Genomic DNA, 21,075 nt, shown 5'->3' on the forward strand with positions numbered 1-21,075 from the left:
TGAACACAGATGCCATAATGTGGGCTGAAAATATTAGGTTCTGAAAAAAACTTACATCCTGAATTTCTGCCTACATTCCTTGTGTGTTTTGTTCTCAATTGAAATGCTCACATACAAAGGAAGATAATTATGTGATTCATGTACTGGCAGTAAGTAAAGAATGTGTGAACTCATAGAGTTGTTGCACAGTTTCTTATGCTCTGAATTTCTTCTAGTGAACATTTCAGACAAGAGGCACTAAACTAGCCAGGCTCTTTGTTCCATCAATTGATGTCAAGAGAACCAATGGGAAAATGGGACAGCTTGTGCCTAATTCTGCTTGTCCCAATCATGGTACTGCAGATGGGTCTCAAGAGGTCTTTTGAAAAGCAGATACCTTAAAGCAACTGAGGCCAATAGGAAAAGGAGACCAGGAACTAGAGAAAAGGTTAGATTAAAAAGAATTAACCTAGAAGGTAACACCCACGCACAGGAAATCAATGTGAGTCAATGCCCTGTATAGCTATCCTTATCTCAACCAGCAAAACCCCTTGTTCCTTCCTATTATTGCTTATACTCTCTCTACAACAAAATTAGAGATAAGGGCAAAATAGTTTCTGCTGGGTATTGAGGGGGGGAGCGGGAGGGGGTGGAGTGGGTGGTAAGGGAGGGGGTGGGGTCAGGGGGGAGAAATAAACCAAGCCTTGTATGCACATATGAATAATAAAAGAAAAATGAAAAAAAAAAAAAAAAGAAAAGGAGCTAATCTTTGCAAATGAGCAACCGACCCTCCACTTGCCCCCATCCACACACCTTCTCCCCCGAACAAACTAGTTCATATAAAAACATCAGAATGGTTTTTGCAAAGACAGAATTTTTTATTTTTTATTTTTTTATTATTCATATGTGCATACAATGCTTGGGTCAATTCTCCCCCAGCCCCCACCCCATCCCTTACAACCCGCTTCACCCCCTCCTTCCCCCCCACCCCTTGATACCCGACAGAAACTATTTTGCCCTTATCTCTAATTTTGTTGAAGAGAGATTATAAGCAATAATAGGAAGGAATAAGGGTTTTTGCTAGTTGAGATAAGGATAGCTATACAGGGAGTTGACTCACATTAATTTCCTGTGCATGTGTGTTACCTTCTAGGTTAATTCTTCTTGATCTAAGCTTTTCTCTAGTTCCTGGTCCCCTTCTCCTATTGGCCTCAGTTGCTTTTAAGGTATCTGCTATAGTTTCTCTGCGTTAAGGGCAACAAATGCTAGCTAGTTTTTTAGGTGTCTTACCTATCCTCACCCATCCCTTGTGTGCTCTCACTTTTATCATGTGCTCATAGTCCAATCCCCTTGTTGTGTTTGCCCTTGATCTAATGTCCACATATGAGGGAGAACATACGATTTTTGGTCTTTTGGGCCAGGCTAATCTCACTCAGAATGATGTTCTTCAATTCCATCCATTTACCAGCAAATGATAACATTTCATTCTTCTTCATGGCTGCATAAAATTCCATTGTGTATAGATACCACATTTTCTTAATCCATTCGTCAGTGCTGGGGCATCTTGGCTGTTTCCATAACTTGGCTATTGTGAATAGTGCCGCAATAAACATGGATGTGCAGGTGCCTCTGGAGTAACACTCTTTTGGGTGTATCCCCAAGAGTGTTATTGCTGGATCAAATGGTAGATTGATGTCTAGCTTTTTAAGTAGCCTCCAAATTTTTTTCCAGAGTGGTTGAACTAGTCTACATTCCCACCAACAGTGTAAGAAGGTTCCTTTTTCCCCGCATCCTCGCCAACACCTGTTGTTGGTGGTGTTGCTGATGATGGCTATTCTAACAGGGGTGAGGTGGAATCTTAGTGTGGTTTTAAGTTGCATTTCCTTTATTGCTAGGGATGGTGAGCATTTTTTCATGTGTTTTTTGGCTATTTGAATTTCTTCTTTTGAGAAAGTTCTGCTTAGTTCACTTCCCCATTTCTTTATTGGTTCATTAGTTTTGGGAGAATTTAGTTTTTTAAGTTCCCTGTATATTCTGGTTATCAGTCCTTTGATGTATAGTTGGCAAATATTTTCTCCCACTCTGTGGGTGTTCTCTTCAGTTCAGAGACCATTTCTTTTGTTGAGCAGAAGCTTTTTAGTTTTATGAAATCCCATTTATCTATGCTATCTCTTAATTGCTGTGCTGCTGGGGTTCCATTGAGAAAGTTCTTACCTTTACCTATTAATTCCATAGTATTTCTTACTCTTTTCTGTATCAACTTTAGAGTTTGTGGTCTGATACTAAGATCCTTGATCCATTTTGAGTTAATATTAGTATAGGGTGATATACATGGATCTAGTTTCAGTTTTTTGCAGACTGCTAACCAGTTTTCCCAGCAGTTTTTGTTGAAGAGGCTGTCTTTTCTCCATTGTATATTTTTAGCACCTTTTCAAAGACAAGTTGGTTATAGTTGTGTGGCTTCATATCTGGGTCCTCTATTGTGTTCCACTGGTCTTCATGTCTGTTTTTGTGCCAGTATCATGCTATTTTTATTGTTATTGCTTTGTAATATAGTTTGGAGTCGCCTCTTGTGTTTCCATATAAATTTAACGGTAGATTTTTCGATCTCTTTAATGAATGTCATTGGAATTTTGATGGGAATTGGATTAAACATGTAGATTACTTTTGGGAGTATAGACATTTTTACTATGTTGATTCTACCAATCCATGAACATGGGAGATCTCTCCACTTTCTATAGTCTTCCTCAATCTCTTTCTTCAGAAGTTTATAGTTTTCCTTGTAGAGGTCTTTCACATCCTTTGTTAGGTTTACACCTAAGTATTTGATTTTTTTTTTGAGGCTATTGAAAATGGAATTGTTTTCATTTATTCTTTTTCAGTTTGTTCATTTTTAGTGTATAGAAATGCTAATGATTTTTCTATATTGATTTTATATCCTGCTACCTTGCTATAGCTATTGATGGTGTCTAGGAGCTTCTGAGTATTGTTTTTTTGAGTCTTTAAGGAATAGGATCATGTCATCTGCAAATAAGGATATTTTGACAGTTTCTTTACCTATTTGTATTCCTTTTATTCCTTCTTCTTGCCTGATTGCTCTGGCCAGGAATTCCAGTACTATGTTGAATAGGAGTGGAGATAGTGGGCATCCTTGTCTGGTTCCTGATTTTATAGGGAATGGTTTCAGTTTTTCTCCATTAAGTATAATGCTGGCTGTAGGTTTGTCATATATAGCTTTTATAATGTTGAGGTACTTTCCTTCTATTTCTAGTTTTCTTAGAGCTTTTATCATGAAATGGTGTTGGATCGTATCAAAGGCTTTTTCTGCACCTATTGAGATAATCAAGTGGTTTTTGTCTTTGCTTCTGTTAATGTGGTGTATTATGTTTATTGATTTTTGTATGTTAAACCACCCCTGCATTCTTGGGATGAAGCCTACTTGGTCGTGGTGAATAGTCTTTTTGATGTGTTGTTGAATTCGGTTTGCCATTATTTTGTTGAGGATTTTTGCATCAATGTTCATTAAGGAGATTGGCCTATAGTTCTCCTTTTTGGAGGTGTGCAAAGACAGAATAAATAAAAGCAAATAGCCTTTATAAGTCAAGAATTTCCTTGGACTCATCTTCAGTTTAATAGAGCATGTAGGATCATCTGTTTCTCAAGGGTATCTGTCATGAGGAAAGTTTAGACTTATTAGCCATCTGCCTTTTGGAAAAATGGAAATAAGATACTTGATATCAATTTGAGTGGCCCAAAGTAAAGGCATTATTTGTTCATGATGTTAGGTGTCAGGAATGTGGTAAGAATTAGACTGTGTGTCATCTGTTCCATATTATTTCAGCTGGGGTACAGTGGAAGGGGATCGAGGGAAGGTCCAAAATGGTCTCATTAACACACTTTGGAGATCATGGCCTTTTGTTTGTGGCTTCTTGGACTTTTTCAACATGGTGGCTTTATTTCAGGAAGAAAAATTTCATGGAGGATAGGAGTGGACAACAGGGAATCAAAGAGCACATGGTACCATGTTGTAAAAATACTCATATTTTACAATTCAAAAGAATATGTATCATCTTTATTATTATTTTTTAAAGTCTTGTTTCAATGAAAAGAATACATTGTTCAAATATGTTCTTGAAATGTCCATACATATTCATCTTCTCTCTGAAGTAGATTTTGAGGGTGAGCTCATGCATGTGAGATTTTGTCACCATTGTTCAGTAATATTTCAATGGTAAACTATAGCTAAAAATCTTTGTGATGGTTTAGGAAGTTATATGGCCAAGATTATGGCATGATGCCTATAAAGGAAAAAAATCTCTCTTTGATTATGTCTGGCAATTGGGTACTTGTGCACCTTAGTCTAGGTATAATCAGATAATCAGTTTTACTTAGTGCAGGTTTGCCTAGCCAAGACCCTGGTAAAGATTCTTTACTATTAAATACAAACATCATGACTAAACCTTGAAAAATATAAGATTGCCTTAAATATTAACAATTCTTCTCCTCCACCACCAAAAATACATTCTTTTAAATAATGAAGGTATTCCTGGAAGGTTATGAAGTCTTTTTCATTATTCCTATCTAATTGGTGGGAAAATATGTTGGTATTAAGTGATTTGCTCTGATTTGACATATACAGTTGGAATTTATTTGAAGTCCTCATTTCCTGATTCTTTCTGAAGTAATCTCTCCTCCTGTTCCCTGCCCTGCGTTGCTGGCATATACACACCAGAGTTATTATGTGCAATTAACTAAATACCCAAGTGAACAAAATGTTTCATTTAATTAATTGATGATGCCAAGTTCAAGACATATTAATGATTCTAATTACTAACTACATAGTAATATTTCTTAATTCAAGAGTAAGAGAGTCTTGGTCTTTATAATAATTATAGCAAAGATCACTGAGGATAGAAATAATGAGATTAAATGAACTTCTAATAACTCGTTTTGTGTCCAATCTTTCCACAACCTTCAGCCTCAGTGTACAGAGAGAAATACTAGTTGGTGCATATAGCACTGATAAGCTGATGAGCTTTTGCCCATTCTTATACCTTCAGGGATTGCTGTAATTTGGCCATATGAGTACAGTCTTCCCAGATCCTTTGAGATTTCAACAAAAGTTATGAATACAGACTTTTTCTCATATATTCTTCATATTTTTAAATGTTATTAATAATTTAGATTTAAAACAGTGTGTGGGCCAATTCTCTAAAGGCAAAAATATGAAAGCAAAAGTAAACTTTGCACATAAATTTGCAAGTTCATGTCAATACTACGCTTTGGATTTTAGTTGGAACTTCAGTAATGGGTTTTACTTCTTTTATTTAAGCCAAGCTAAGGTATTAGAAACATACTCCGTTTTTATTTTTATTGCTTCCTGATCCTCCAAACAAAATATATATAAACACATAATATATAAACACAAATGTACAATATCTATACACATATACAAATACTATGTTTGGTTTCAACAATGGTATAAATTTCATTATGGGCTAGATTTCAAAAGTGTCCACAAATTCTTCTGTCCCTGTATGTGCATCTATATATATTTGTTCCTTCTCACATCCTGAGGTAAAGTCTATTTCTTTGCCATCGAATCTAGACTTGAACATATGGCTTGTTTCATTATTAAAATGACCAAGCATTGTCTTGAAAAGTGCTTGAATGATAAGTCTTCCTTTCTTACTGTTCTATACAATTCTTCTGCCATCATGTGAAAGAGCTCAGGTTGACCCATGGTAGGAAGACAGACCCATATGAAGGTCCCCATCTTGTACTTGGCCCAGTGTGGCCAGACAAGTCAGTTGAAACCTAGCCTGTATTAGCTGAGACATCATCTGGCTGATCATAGAATCATGAAAAAATGCAAGTTGTTTGGAGATACTTTCTAATTCATATACTCTTAAGGTAAGACAGGTTTTAGCAACAAATAGTTTGTCATTTCATGGTCATATGACAGTGGGCAAGATAGCTGAGTCTTTCTAAGTTTTAGTTGTTCTAGTAAAATACTGCTTAATACCTGAGTTAAATATTATATATCTATAACAATATCACTATCGACCCATCTGTCTACCTATATTTTTTTTATTTCTTCATCCATATATCCTTCTATCAATCTGACACTTAATATAGTTCTTGGTTCTCAGTATCATAGTAGGTATATAGTAAATATCAAAATCTCCATTAGTCTTAGTGTCCTATAATATAATGTAATATAATAGTGGTTTCTGCTCCCAAGTTACTTTCACAGATATTTACTTCTGTAACAACTTTGCCTACTTATGAAAGTAATACTAAATGAATTGACAAATATCAAAACTGAAGCTCATAGAGTTAGGGCAGTGGGTTTAGGGAGCAAAGTTAATGATGCACTGGGCAGATGAAATCAAGTGTGTGGACTTAACTCCTGGAAGCATGGCATTTTTCCTCTTCCTTGTTAGTGAAACAATGACATAATTTTTGATGAAAAGTTATATAGTGTTCTGAGCTTCAATGAAAATATTAAAATAGTTTTGAAAATAAGTTTTAAACAGCAGTTTTTTGAGTCTGAATCTGCTAAAGGGAGTGTCTTCACAGATGTTTTTATATACATAGAAGGAATAAGACTGAGAGAGACAAAGTGAAGATCTAAGGATCTGATGCTAATCAAAATCATAATATCTTACGGGAAAGATTTTACAACACGTTTTCTCCATCTTTGAGTTATACTGATGATTAAATTGGGTAAAGATACATCAAATATCTCTAAGACAGAAAAAATCCACTGGGATTTAGGAAATAGGTATTCTTTTGTTTCCATTTTAAAAGTATCTGTGGTTATACATCAAAGCTGTTGCTATTCTCACTTTTGATCCTTCACAAGGTTTGGTTTCTGCCCCCACTGCGTTCCATACTCTGTTTCTATTTTATCTTCCACCTGTCATGTCTCTCCTTTGTAAACTCATTACTCTAAACATGTTCTTTTATTTTTTCTGTTCTTCTTTCATACCACTCCCTGAATATGGAGCACAGCTCAACTTATCTTAATAAATCTTCTGTTCCTTTATAAAATACAAAACCAACCCAGAAACTGTCCCTCAATAAAACCATAACTGTGTTGTGTCTTGTGCAGAAGTCCAAAGTGAAGCTCACTGACAACTCTGTTCACCTGCTTAACTTGTGGCCAATATCCTCTTATCATTTTTCACCTGTCATTCTGAATCTGGACTTTGTGCAAGCAAGAATTAATTTTTTAAAAATGATTATTTTTTGGTAATATACTGGTATTGTAGTTTTTTTTTTTCAGTTTGTAGAGTACTTACTTTGTCTTTCTCCCTTGTTCCTCTCAAGTACATGTGGGAGTTTCTTACTATGATCAACATCTGGTCTTCAAAACCTTAAATTCGAGCTATAAACTTGCTTAAAAAAATACACATGCTGCCAAACACAGCTGTCTGTAGGATTCTTTTGATCCTACTGTAAAAGAAGCTACATGTCATTTTCCTGATTTGAGGCTTTTCAAAGTGAGGGAACTAACAGGTCCTGGACTTCTCACCATTGTCATTTTCATCTTTCCTTGTTAGGGCACAGCATGTGTGAGAATTGTAGGCAAAAGGGCTTCTTTCATGCATTAATGATTATGTTGCATTTTGGTAGAAAAATAATTTGGACAAACTGAGGCATCCTCTCTCTTTTTTGGTCAAATTTCTTAAAAAGACACCCAATATTGAGCCTGTTTCAAATTTGCTTTTAATTTGAGTTGCATTTTGGGGAAGGGAGAGAAGCACTGTGTGAATTTAATGTAATCAAACTAATTTTAGTGGCAGATAAAGTTACTAAATTTCTGAATTAAGTAGTATGCTACTTTTCTTTGTTTATGCAAATAAGAGGGAATAAAAAACAGATGCAACCTTGAAACTTCATGTGGATAAGAATAAGATTACATAAGTAAAGTTATGGCTGTGAAATACACTATCTCAATATGGAGACAAGAGAGGAAAATGACAATAGTATTCCCATTTTTTTTGTAGATAATTTTGTTCACTTCACATACATTCTTCATATCAATATCAAAAATAAAAATTAAAGAAAGAAAAAAAAATGTCAAAAAAAATACAATACCAGAGCAGGAGTTCATTTTCAAAATCAGCACTAGATGGTCTTTCAATGCGAATATGTTCATTAATTATCTCAAAAATATTACCTTTTAAAAGAAAAATTAATCATTTTACACCATACACACTTTAGCCAAATGGTTACATGAATTATGAAACAGATTTTAAGAATTACTAGGGCCTCTAGATTTCTGATTTGTAATTCTTCCTTCACCAAGTAGAACAAATCTGCTCTAAGTATGTTTGTTACATTTTAGAAGGTGTCTGGATATATTTTGGTTACCTAAAACTGAATCTATCTTCTAAATCCTGACTGATATATTCAAAAATGATAAATTAATATATTTACTGAATGTCAGTAAAGATTGAATTTGCAGTTCCAAATGGTATTGAAATTCCCCAATATTCCAATTTTGGCATGGTTTCCAATATGATTAGCTCTGCTTCATTTCTCCCTCCTTACCAAAAGTATTGCATTACATTACATATGTTTGAGTCATCTTAGCCTCAACATGGTGGACCTCCAACATGCTGAAATTTGAAAGAGTGAGGATAATAACTTATTGGTCAGTCTGACATGGAGGATGTCGCAAGGCATGGACGGTAGCCAGAAGCATTTTGGACCAACAGGAAAGAGACAACACTTACTTGGTACTAAGAAGAAAAATAACAATCTATGTTTTCAAATGCTTAGACGGCCAGGCTGAAAGTTCATTGTGTTAAATATGATAGGGAAGCATGTGGCATTATAGGGTGTACTACAGGGCCATTTAACAAAAATTTAAGATGTAGGATTTACTTTTCAACTACTTTTGAAAAATAACTAATAGTAACAATGAGAATAGTAAGTGGATAGGTGATCATTTAAGGTTGAGAAACTAATAATGGCTGTTCAAGGAATTATTCTCAATTAAATGATGCTGTAGATTAGGTGGCAAGAATCCACAGATATGAAAATAATCCAGTGGCCAGATTATTTGAAGTCTGTTGTCGTCTGAAGAAATGTGGGATTTTGCAATTGAGTAGACACTGACACATGCTTTAAGAATCACCTTTTCAATATGTACTTTAGCACTCTGGTAACCCTATGGAGAAGACTAGGGGAGCAAATTTCTGTGTCACAGGAAGACCAGTGAGGCATGAGCAGAAACTGAATTTGGATGATGGGAAGACTTGAAATGATGGAGAATTTGTCTGGTTGTCATAGAGGGTATGGCTAATGTATAAGGCCATTTTCTTTTTAACAAAATAGCTGTCACAGGACAATTTTCAAAGTAAAGAGATTTGTTCAAGATTATACTGTGTTGAGTCCATGAGCATAAGACCAGCACCTGTATGTTCCTGCTGGGGGATTCGTGGTGGGAAATAGAACTGGCCATATGCAAGGGAGCAGGATACAAGGTTAAAGTCTCACAATTGCTAACCTATTCTATTTAACTTGGTCAGATCCCTCATGCCTCCAAATACTTTTTAAAGGCCACACTACTTCTCAGCACTGTTACATTGGAAACCAAGCTCCAACATGAGTTTCATGGCAATGAACCATATTCAAACTACAGTAGAAGAAGGTAATGACAAAGAAACAGCCATTGCTCAACAGGGAGGATGATGGTGCTATCAAAGGTAATTGAGACTGAAGGACATGAGTCAGAAATAGGTTGTACTATTTAAATCTTAAAAACAGAAACCAACATTTAGTAGTCTTTACTGTGTGCTTCTAAATTTGCCTCACTTAATCTTAATACTATCCCTTTTAAAGCCTTTTAACTAACTGCATTAGGAGAACAAATCCCATTAGGAGAAGGGATATTTTCCTTTGCTTCAAAATGTAAGTTCAATAGCCATTCAATGGAATGGAACCTCTTTAAAGACAGGACAAGCTCAGAAAACAACCAACAAATTGGAAAATATATAAACAGTAAAAATTCTTGTTAAAAATGCACATCCACTAGAATTGGTTTGGAAAAAGATATTAACAATGTTAGTGTCTACTTAGTTTTGATAGGAGCCATCTTGGTAGCCTTTGAACTATGTATTCTGACTATGAAGTATTATTTTCTTCTCCTAACAGAGGTCTTTTACTGAGTGATCTTATGGCTGGCATTTTTTACAGATTAGAAAGCAGACCAGCTGGAGGTCATACTAAATTAAAGTTTACTTAGTATCGAGGACAGCAGCACAAACTGCATCAATACAAGAAAACATAGGTGTCTACACAGAAAGAGATTAGTTTACCTCTCATGCAGCAAAAGTGAAAAATGTTCCTGCAACATGTTTACATGAGGAAAAAAAATCACATTTCATAGATTTTTATCTTTTGGCTGTATTGCCACTTGCATATGTGAATTCAGAAAATTATAAGAGCATAGATGTTGTAAGATCTGTTTTCACAATTTTATTACATAAAACAACATGAACAGCCTATCAAAAAAGCAATACAGAAGTATGTGAATGAGTGAGCATGGAGAGGGGAAAAATTATTTACATATTTAAGGATATTAAAAAATAATACTATTTTGTCCAATTTAAAATTTTGCCTTAAGATATTCAGGAAACATGACTCCATTATATTCATGTATGCATATAAACACTTGTTAAATGTATTTAAATATATATATATGTATATGCGTGTACAATAGACACATATATCTACAATTTTAAATTTTTATTAAAAAATTTATTTTAAATGGATGATTATTATTGGAGGAAAAAGCAAGTTGGCATTGGTTTTGACATAGGATATGGCTTCAAGAGTTGTGAGGAGCAAGGCGTTGCTTTTTTTAATCTCATGAGAGATAGTGTCCATCCTTGGTCAAGAGAATCTTCCTACCAAAAAAAAAAAAAAAAAAAAACCCAGTATCACAAACTTTGTAAGTTTTCACAGTTTTACCATGTGTTTATTCAAAACATAATATAAGTACCAAGAAAATAATCGTATTACTTGAATGAAAATATAGAACACTTTATTTTCTCTATATTTGCAAGTTCGGTATTGCTAATGGAAGGCTCAACTGATGAAATGACCTAATTGTGATAGAGTTATTTTCTTATGACATTGTTTGGCTTACTTTAGAAGTAGTTTTTAAATGAAAATTCTTTATATCCTCAACTATGATCAGTATTTAGAACAGAATAAGTTTTCAATACATGTTATTTAGATAGATGTATGGATAGATAGATAGAAGGATGGATGGATGGATGGATGGATGGATGGATGGATAGATGGATGGATGAGTAAATGGAGAAACAACTGCCTGAGCAAGTTCTCTTAGCAAAGCCACATATGGTTCCTTCTCATCAGCTTAATTGGGAAATGATTAGTCAGGAAGTTGAAAGAGAGTACCTTTATATAACAGAAGGGCAACATCAAGCACAATAACATTTGGGTTTCTTTAAAATCAATTTGGTGTAAATCATTTGACTCCCAGTCTGCATTTCCTCTGAAATGCTAAGTACCACCCACTCTATTAATTTAGAACAGTTTCCTATACATGAGATTGGCATATGCAAATGAAAATATCAATGACGAAAGTGACATATGGCTTAATCTTTGCTTTAAATGAAATTTTATCAGGCATGAAAATCTTTAGCTGGAGATACAATGCATCCTGATAGCATGAACTTTAGATTTTTTTTTCTTTTCCTAACAGCAGTTATTGCTTTATCATTAGTTCAATCAGAGACAGACTGAAATGTGTTTGTTTTGCACCTTCAAATCATCCGCCTGCTAAAACTAGAAGAGCTTATTAAAAACATAATACGCGGTGACATTCTGAGAAGAACGCCTAATTCTGTCCACCTGCTAACCAGGTAAACTCATCCAGGCAGCTTCTCAAGCAGTTTGAAAAGCCCCCTTAGGCACAGAAAAGATAAAAGGAGCTTTTAAAATGTGCGCAGACCAAAAATCCATTCGTCTCTTCTCCAGAGAAGTCTATCTTTTGACCTTTTTCTCTCACTTCTTTGAAAGTGGAGAGCCCTGTTTTTGAACTTCCTTTTATCCATCTTAAAATTTTACTTCAAGAAGTGGAAAGTGAATGCCATTTTATGTTTTTCTGGCTCATTCTTTCTTTCTTTTTTGTTTTTTAATCAAATCCACTCTCCATTCCTGTGTTCTCTTTTCCAAGAATTTTCACTAACTACTCTTATTTTTGTAGTTAATATTTTAAGTGACTAAATATGGAAAGGTGCATAACTTGCATTGTGTTTTTATTATTTTGTAATAGTTGTATCATAGAGAGGAATTGACTATAATTTCCTTAGAAATGATTTATGGAGCCCTTTTTGTGGATCTACTCTTCAGCTCTTACCCTCTGGATTGTCATTCCGTGTCGTAGGTAGTTTAGGTCTATCAACTAAGCATAAAATACCCTATTGGTAGCGTCACACTTAGTGCTATGCCATTGTTAGTTGCAGCTGATAATACTTATGTAACCATAAAATCAATATATCAGATTTGAAAATTATCTCATCCCTTGTCAAATAAACATGGCTGAATTCATCATGGAATTGATTTATTCTTCTTTTAGCAATCATTGTCCTAGAAATAGTAGAAGCTGATTCTGAGTTAAATAATTTTTGGTTTAGGGAGGGCTGGGGAGTACAGAATGCCCTCACATGTGTGAAAGTGCACATTCTTGCTCTCAGAACACTCTCAAGAATGAGAGGCTGGAGCACCAGAGTTACAGGCAGGAAAGAAACTTTATTGTTAGAGAAAGTCTGAGGGGAGAGCCACAGAGCAGGGCCCAGAAACTGGGTGCCCCTAAGTGTTGGAGTGTAGGGGGTGAGATATATATATATCTATATCTATCTATATATAGATAGATAGATATATGTAAGGCTTCCATCCTAACCTAAAGAACAGTTCATAGTGGAATCTTGTAAGTCCATTCTTGGCGTGCCTGGGCCTCCTATACCTTCTGGTCCTCTGGCTGTGCTCCTTCCTCTGCTTCTTCCAGGTTGCAGGGCTTCTATATTCCTAAAATGTTATGGGGCTGATTTATTTTATGGAACTGCTACATGATGAACCAAAGAATACAGTCCTACATGTGGTTTATGATAAAAAATAATTCACATTGTATAATAAAAATACAATGTTTGTACATTGTCTTACTTTTCTCTACATGATAACTCTTAGATTGAGTTAGTTGTGCCAAAATGTTACCTGTTGATACACACACACACACACACACACACAGATACATTTGAGGTAGTGCATTACCCTGGAACTCATCATGTAGCCCAGGATGGCCTCAAATTTGAGATTCCCCCATTTCAGCCTCCCAAGTGCTGAGACTACAGGTGTGCAACTCCAAACCCATATACATGTGAGCCTTTAACAATGAAATTATACTACACAACTTTAAAGTTTTAAGTGTTAGTACTATAACAAAATACAATATATATGTGCACACATACTTATTAAAATATTGTTGCTATTTTTGATATTTGGTTTAGCTAGAGGGCTATCTTTAAATGAAGTTTTAGTAAATAAAAATCTTTTTAGGCATATCTTTATTTTCTTAACATAAAAGTAAAATAAGACTGTTGTAATTGCCTTCTAAAAAACAGCATGCATATAAAATGTAAGCATTCCTGTAATCTAACAACTCAGACAGACATTATTAAAAATTTGATTGACTTCCTTAGAGCTTTATTCTAAATGTGGTTAAATTTTATTCTTTTAATTCCTGAGACTTTTTTTTAATTGTTGTGCTGAGTGGAAGTACATTATGGCATCCACACAAGTTCTTACAATATAATAAAAATATCATATTTGAATTCACCCCCTCATCCATTCTCCTTTATTTCTCCCTCCCATATTCCTAGAAAGTTTCAGCAGGTATCATTTTTCCATTTACATACATGTGTACATAGTATTTGCACCATATTCACCCTCCCACACCCTTTCCCCACCTTCTCCACCATCCCACTGGTACCAACACCGCCCCCCCAGACAGGACCTGTTCTATTCTCTCAGTTCCCCATTTTGCAAAAAAAAGATAAAAAAATGACATTTTTGTTTGTTTAACATAGCTACAGCAAAGAGTTTCCTTATGACATTTCTATATGATACGTGTTATAACCTGGATGGTTCATTGCCTCTATTTTTCTTCTTTCTACTTTAGTCTCCCTTCTTATGGTGATTTCAACAGGCTTAAAATTCTACATTCATTCTTGTATAGAAAGTACATCAACCACATTCACTTTCTTACTTCCTTCTTTTACTCTCTCCCTATCGTATGAGACCTCCCCTTAGCGTGACCTGTTTTTCATAATATTGCTGCATTTGTGTTAGGTCTATATTCCACATTTGAGAGAAAAAGTGCAGCTTTTCACTTTCTAAACTAAAACCATGTTTTTAAATCAGTTTTTTTCTACAGTTTCACTGATATTTATATTATACCAAATTTCCTTTCAAGAAATATTCTGAAATTCTTGATCTTTGATGCATTATATTCCAATATATGAATTTATAAGATTTTTTAAACTTTAATTGTCTTGAACATTTAGGGTGCTGCAGAATTTTATCATCATAATAATGAATCAAAATCCATTACTACAATCAAATACCTGAGATAAACAAATTGTAAATATAATGTATTTTGTCTCACTGTTTTAGATATTTTGCTTAATGACCAGTTAGCTCTCCTGCTTTGGGCTGTGGCAAGGTGGCACATAACTGCAGGAATATGTGGTGGATCTATTTAGCTCATGATGGCTGGAAAACCATGAAAGAGAATAACAGGCAAGGGCTGGGGTCCTAATACGCTCTTCAAGGGTATGCTCCCAATGATGGCTTAACCTCCTACTGGGCTCCACCTCTTAAACGTTCCACTACCTCCTAATGACACCAGGGGCTGGGGTGCTGGGAACCGACACATGGGACTTTGGGAAACACTGACACAAACTTTTTTGGGAAAATTTTAGCAAGTAGTTATTTTAAAATAACAGGAGGAAGTACAGATGCGGGGGCAGAAAAAGAGAGGGAACATTTCCTGCCTCATCCAGAAAATGGGAACAAAGACTCAAAATCATGGCCCTCAATGCTTAGTTTTATAGTGGAGAGCTGGGGGAATACACCTATGGGTCCAAATGGCTGAAATGATTGACAGGGAGAGGTCACCCTCCCAAATAACACCCAAATCAAAAACAATAGCATGCTTTAGAACTTCCCTTTTCTAGACAAGATTGATTATTCTCCACTCATCCAAGGATCCCTGCAGCTTCTTAACATCTCAAAGAGGAAAGGAGAAGCAGGTAACTCCTCTCTGTCTCCCAGTTTTTATTACTTAGCATCTAAAAGGAGATGGGAGGTAGTCAGCTAATCTGGCTCTCCTTGTTCCAATGTCAGAGTCTGGCCCTTTAAATATTGATGAAACTATAATTTTCCTGTCTCCTCATCTATCTATCCTGCCTCATCTCCCTCCTAAACAACTTTTGTCCCTTTTAATGGTAAAAGGGGTATAGAGGAGTGACAGTCGAATCTTCTATAGCTGCTTCCAGCTGAGTTTGGGCACTGGCCCTACCTAGAAAAGGGAACCAAAATGTCGCTTTCATATCTTTAATTTAAGAGATGACAAGGGAAATTCAGTTGGCAGAAAATTTAGTTAAAGGGCTGTTAGGATCAAGACTGGGAGACATCAAAGTTATTCTTTTACTTGTGAGATTCAACTCCAGGCTCAGTCTTGCCAATTTATGTCACTGGAGGACAGATGAGGGGGTTCCCACAGCTTCTCAGTTTCCATGCAAAATCCCAGGTCCTTGATATCCACAAACATTGGAAAGCATTTCAAGGTGTCTAACAACAAGGAGTCTCACAAGCTGAAAGTTTTAGCAAGGATTTATTTTAGTATAACATGATAAAGTATAGATGGGGGTGAAAGGGAAGAAAGAGAAACATTTCTTGCTGTCATGCAGGAAATGGGAGCAAAGACTCCAAAGCATAATATTCTTTATATGTAATTTGTATAGCTCTGTACTTCTTAGAGTTTGCTTAAGAGAATTTCCGTGGTTTGAAACACATGGGTACATGAAAGCAATAGTAGGAATCTTTCTGTATAGCTATCCTTAACTCAACTAGCAATAATGATTTGTCTTTCTTATTATGCATATGTCCTTTCTTCAACAAAATCTGTGATAAGGGCAGAATGGACCTGCCTGAAACTGAGGGCGGGGGGAAGGGTAGGGAAGGAAGCAGGGTGGAGAAATGACCCAAACAATGTATACACATGTGAATAAATAAACAAACAAACAAAAAGTAAAATTAAAAAAAAAAAGAAAATTTCCCACAAGGAAAATGATTTGAGAATAGTACAAAGCTTTCAATTGATGTTAGTATGTACTGATACATTATTTTCCAGGATAGTTTTCTTAACTTATATGAGCTTAAATAGTTTATGGAAACAATTATTTTATTGCCCCAGATAACAATAATATTATTTGTTCACTGACAAAATGTGATAATCTGTTCACATTAAATTGTCGTTGATTAGGTATAAGTTTAAAGATATTTGGCTTGGGTGTCTGTGGCTCACATCTGTAATAATAGCTACTGGAGAGGCAGAGATCAAGAGGCTCTTGGTTCGAAGCCAGCCCTTGGCAAATACTTAACAAGGTGCTATCTCAAAAAAATCCCATCACATAAAAGTGCTGGCAGAGTGTTTCAAGTAGTAAATGCACCTGTCTAGCCAGTGTGAGGTCCTGTGTTCAAACCTCAGTACTGCAAAATAAATAAATAAATAAATAAGGATATTTGCATGCAATTTTAGTCCATTTTATTCTCTCATTGCCTCTTTGTTCATGTCACTTCTGTGGGTCTCTAACAATGAAATTACACTATACAACTTAAAATATTTTTCATGTTAGTACTGTAACAAAATGCAATAAACGGTCGGTTATATTTGCTAGTAATTTTTCTTGAAAATTTTATTGAATGCTGTTTCAAATTTGCCTTTTAAAAAAATTACATTTAAGAGTTGAGTGATGACTTTTGAGTTAGTGTTCCTCTGGTTCTTAATACTTTACACTGGCAGTACATTTACAAGTGGGTTTAAGAATTGGCCAAAGGTGTTTCAAATCATCTCAGTGCAAGACATTTCTAAGCAAAATGGGGGAGAATGCAATTTCATGTCACAGTCTAGTGGACAATTGAAGATTAATAGAATTTTGTATCCTTAATCTAGGTAAGATTCATATCCAGATGCACAAAGGTGAAAAGCTAATGTTATCTAAATTACGATGTCACAGGATCTTCTGATTTACAGTCTATTAAGATTTGAACATTTTCAGCTAAGCTCTCACATTTGACATTAACTTATGAGATCTCTTTACTTTCCTTCTTCTAAAGGTAGTTGTTTATCCTCCAATGAGGCCAAGACCTCAAAATAAGAGACTGAATTTAATTTACAACTGGAGTCTTTTTTTCTTACTGGTGAAAAACTGAGCTGAAGAGAATGCTGTATTTAGGACAGGTAAGATTAACTTTTTTTAATTTGTAAAAGACCAACTAAATAATGAATGACTTCTGAGATGAATGAACCTTAATGTAAATATTTCAGGCAAATTCTCCCCATGGTTTCTCTTAAGAAGAATTTCAAAATTACATTTGGCAATCTAACCTTTTAATTAATTACAAAAGAAGTTCTACAGCTTAATGAACACTAGCAATAAGTCTGATCAATACAAAGATTAATTCTTCTCTCATTTGAGTTATGAGCTATATTAGTTCTTACCAGTCTGAGGCCATCAAAATGAAAATGTGGGTTCTGATATGTAGCACATACTTAATAGACTTTCTTAGAGAATTAATTAAGTTATTGGATTTAAGTTAGTGGCTGGAACATAGTAAGTCTATATTAACTATTCATTGCTAAGTTTTGTTGATGATTTTAAGCAAATAAATGTCTCTGAATTATATAAAAAACTTTTCTCATAGCTAGTGTACTGTGACCGTAAGTGTTCACTTGAATCTCTACAAATAGAATTGTGGGAATTTGAATGTAATCAAATGTTTAAGAATCCTTGCACCTTTCTTTTTAACCATGTTTCACTTTAAAATGATCAGCAGACATAATAGTTTTTCAAGCAGCAAAGAACTGAATTTAAAGTCTGAAGTAAATGAGTACACCTGATTTAAGATCCTTAATTCTCTGCTGGGTGCTGGTGGCTAACACCTGTAATCCTAGCTACTTAGGAGGCAGAAATCAGGAGGATTGCTGTTCCAAGCCAGCCTAAGAAAATGTTTTGCCAGGCCCTATCTTGAAAAAACCCAGCGCAAAAACGGCTGGTGGAGTGGCTCAAGGTGTAGGCCCTGAGTTCAAGTCCTAGTGCCACCAAAAAAAATTCTTAATTCTGTTTCTTAACAGTTTTTAAGATTAGTGAATGTCTGATAACTAAGTAATCAACCATCCTGTCTATGTTATTCCCTGACAACCCTCAGTATTACTTTTAATGTACAGGATATCCAATATTCTAGATTTCCTCTTGTCTACTTGGCACTAGTACCACTCCAATGAGGAACAGAAACTCTTTCCCAGAGTCTTCTTTCTTCTATTTCTGGCTTGAAAGTTGCCCAAGATTGGAGCTCATTTTAACTTTGGAAGGTAGAAGTAAGTCAGAAGGCATTACTTTCTGAAAGGGAAACCTCAAATCCCAAAATTTCATGTTGGGCATCCCTGGAACACTGATGGGATGCAACCTTATAAGGGCTTGGTCAGTTCATGTTGTCTAGATTGAATAGTTTCAGCACACTCATTTTGGAAGGATATTTGTGTGTGTGTGTGTCAAAGACTATATATATATATTCAAAATTTAAAAAATAAGGAAAAAAGTTCTAAGTTGTACATGGTGTACCCACTTCTCATTTAAGCATATTTTCTAAAAGAAGCAAATAGTCCAAAATAGATGCTTTTAAAAATAGAATCACTCTTGCTTTGTGTGGAGGCTCATGCCTGTAATCCAAGTTACTTGGGAGGAGGAGATCATGAGGCTCACAATTCAATGCCAGCCTTGTCCAAAAGTTATCAAGATCCAATCTCCACCAATAAAAAGCTGAGCGTGGTGGCATGCACCTATCATCCAGCTACAGGATAGCATAAGTAGGAGGATACCAGTCCAAGCCAGCCTGAACATAAACATCAGATTCTGTCCCCAAAATAACAAAAACAAAAAGGTCCGTGAGTGTGGCTTGAGTGGTAGAGCACCTGTCTATCTAGCACAAGGCTCTGAGTTCAAGCCCAGTACCCACTCCAAAAATGTGTATGATTCCTGAGGATATAGACTATAATAGACCTATCACTAAATCCTTATGTCACAATTCAGGGTCTGACAAAATAAGATTAATAAATGATTGTGAACAATTAAGAGAATGAAATCAGCATGTTGAAGAAAACTCTGGACTCCAGTGTTTATTGTCAAGCTATGAAATATACCTATGCCTCCTGAGGGGATGAATGAATAACAATATGAGATATATACACACAATACAAAACTATTCAGCCACTGAAGAGAAGGAAATCATTTCATTTTAAACAATATGGATGAACTTGGAGGACATTAAGTTAAGTGAATTAATGCCAAGCATAGAACGACAAAGACTGAATGATCTCACTCATATGTGAAATCTAAAAAATGTTGACCTTTCAGAACTAGAGAGTAGAATGTTAGTAAAGTTGGGGTAGTTGGAGAGGAGCTAGGTGTAAGGGTATTGTGCATCAAAGAATACAAAATCTCAGTAATATGGAAGGAATAAGTTCAAGAGATCTATTGTACAATCTATTAAATATAGCTCATAATACTACATTTCAGTCTTAAAACTACCAAGGGAGTGAATGTTGGGTTCTCAACAGAAAAATGATAGCTCTTTGACAAATGCAGACATTAGTTGGGTAGATTTAGTTATTCCATAATATACACGTACATCAAGCCTCATATTGTACCTAATAAATACATACAATTTTGTCTGTCAATTTAAATAATAATCACAACCATCAGAATGAACAGGCAGAGGGATGAGCAAAAGAAACAGAAAAAAAATGTTACTTTTTCCCTTGGGAAGGGAGACTAGAAAAGTGGTTTCAGTGATAATCTGAGGGCAATGAAAGAATTAAGGAAGCTGAAGGGTTGGGGTTCTAATGACCTGAAGATGTGAAACCAAGAAGGGGCTCACAAACCTAGAAAAATCAGGAAGTGCTATGGGAATAGATAGAAATCATGTTAATGTTGAAGAGAAAATGAACTTGTTCATGTCAAGGAATAAATATATTTGGAACAGAAAGAGCTGTGGCCAAGAAGAATGACAGCAATGATGATATTTTTCCATTATGTGAGCTGTTGACCTTCCTCAGGCTCAATAAGCATGGCATGTCAGGTGGTGGATGTTATATGTAAACTTTGCTAAAGTCAAATTCTCCTTAAAGGCACTTCTGAGGAAACATAACTTTTTAATAAGGAGCTTAATTAGTTCATATCCTCTGAAACAGCATGATAAGAGAAATTCTGTGGGTTTTCTGCCCTTGATGTCAGAAATTGACTGTACCTTGGTATTTATAGACTTCCTAGGTACCATGTCAGTGTGGCATTAGCCATCCTCATTGACACTGTGGAATCCAATTTAATGATGGGTAGAGATTTTGATGCAACCACTTGACAGAACACGGACACTAAATGTAACATTAGAATGAATAAAGACCTTCAAGCTGAAGGGAGGTATAAAATAGTATTCCCCAATAGTTGTATCATGTTTTACAGGTTGATTCTGCTTATGCATGTGACTCATAAGAAACCTTTTCCTTTTTTAGAATTATCAGGTATGGGTGTAAACTTATCAGGATGTTGGCAGTAACCAAAGTCATAGTTTACTACACTTAGATAGTTGCATAGGTGGTACCTTTAGGCATTAGCTCACCTACCTCAAGTCAAATGTCTTGGTCATATTTCAGTAGTAAAAATTTAACGTGACTGTGTTTGGTTGTTGGTTGATAGCAGTACTCTAGACAAG

Source organism: Castor canadensis, chromosome 3 (genome assembly GCF_047511655.1).
Source record: "Castor canadensis chromosome 3, mCasCan1.hap1v2, whole genome shotgun sequence".
In the NCBI taxonomy this organism is placed as follows: domain Eukaryota; kingdom Metazoa; phylum Chordata; class Mammalia; order Rodentia; family Castoridae; genus Castor; species Castor canadensis.